Source organism: Octopus bimaculoides, chromosome 3, assembly GCF_001194135.2.
Source record: "Octopus bimaculoides isolate UCB-OBI-ISO-001 chromosome 3, ASM119413v2, whole genome shotgun sequence".
Classification (NCBI taxonomy): Eukaryota; Metazoa; Mollusca; class Cephalopoda; order Octopoda; family Octopodidae; genus Octopus; species Octopus bimaculoides.
The window spans coordinates 100,937,071-100,938,752 of record NC_068983.1 but is presented as its reverse complement, the minus strand read 5'-3'; positions in this window follow the sequence as shown (position 1 = coordinate 100,938,752).

Below are 1,682 nucleotides of genomic sequence, written 5' to 3'. Positions count from 1 at the left end.
TATATAGGGTCAAGTAGCAAAATCAAAACTGTGTTGAGATGCTTCTAAGCCTTTAACTAAGATAACTGAAAAAGTAGAAGCATGAAACTTTGTTTTAACATAAGGCAAGATAATATTCGATATATATATTTACCATTAGCAGTTACAATAAATTGAATATGGATGTGAAAGATGAAGCATACTTTTTCTGCCTAGATGACATTGAACCAGTACTCATTGAGAACAGGTCCATATCAAGTAGATTTAGACCTAGCAAGCAAGAAGGCCAGATTTCTTTGTGAATACATTGTGGAAGTTTCACCTTCAAATAATCCTGAGTATGCTTTGAACATTGTGTGATCTTGGATAAATATAACTCATTCAGACCATAATGTTGAGTAATCCAGGGCATCAGAACTTTTATTAGGGATGTTTAAATACTCAGTTGTATTAAGACCAGCTTCAATGAAATGAGATGACATCTCACAACCATTGTTTGCAGTAGCTCCAAATGCCCATCACCAAAGCATGAATACAAGAAATCTGGAAGGCTTGAAAGTAATATCTCTCCAGTTGTAGTGTTTTCATGACAGTGAATTTCAAATTTTTTATCAACAAAAACCCTCACTTTCCCTCCAATGTATGTCAAGTAATTAAGAAGTTCTAGAATTCTCTCAACCTTAACAGCTTCAAGAATGAATAGTGAGAATGCTTCAACACTTGTTGTAAACATATGACTTCATACCTAAATCATTTTTAAAGGCACTAGCTATCATCCTCCTGTTTATATTATGGGTCTTTGTAAGCTTGATCAACTTGAAAGATAGATTTACTACAACAGATTTTTTTGAACAATCTAAAAAGGAGCAGCTATGTCAGCATGTAGGCCCTGTTAAATGGGTGACATATCTCTTGTCAAAAGGGCTATGCCCAGAGTGACATATTTTAGCTATAACGTTTCATCATAGTGATTCCAAAACTCTAGTATAAGCTGTCATGATCAGTAACCAAACAACTTAAAGTTAATATTTGAGATTCATTATTTGTAAAATACCAGCTCTTAATTCATATTAAGATAACATTTTTAAACGGTCTAAATTTTGCTGCCTGACCCTGTCTGTATTGGTAAGTTGAAAAATAAAAGCTGAAATAATTTAGTCAATGTTATGGTTGGTTGTTGGTTACCAAACAACTTCAGGATCTTTAATAATCAGTTAATTAACTTTAGCGTCAATAAACACTGCATAGTACAAGTGAAGAACTCATCTAACAAGATAAACTTAACTTTTTTTTTTCTCAGACTATATAACTTCTACCTCTAGTTAAGCTTGATAAACACATGCAATTATAGAAATGACAAAAGAACTATAAAAGTTACTTCAAAATAACCCACTTATGTGAGATGAAGAAGCCATCAAGTTGAGTGAAATACACTTAGCAGGAGTTTAGATGATAGTTCTTGCTTTTAGAAGAAACTGATATAACCTTGTAATGTTGCAGGTAAAAACTGAAAAGTTTGGATCAACATAGAAAATATATTAACACAGCAATGCTAACTTGGGAAAATAAACTCAATGAATTTACAAGAAAATCAAAATACAGTAAAAGATTTTTTTTTAGCAGTGTAAAGTGTATAAATATTTTTTTAATAAAAGGTAACAAATAAAGATTTTGTTAACTGTAAATAAACAACCAACTCTATA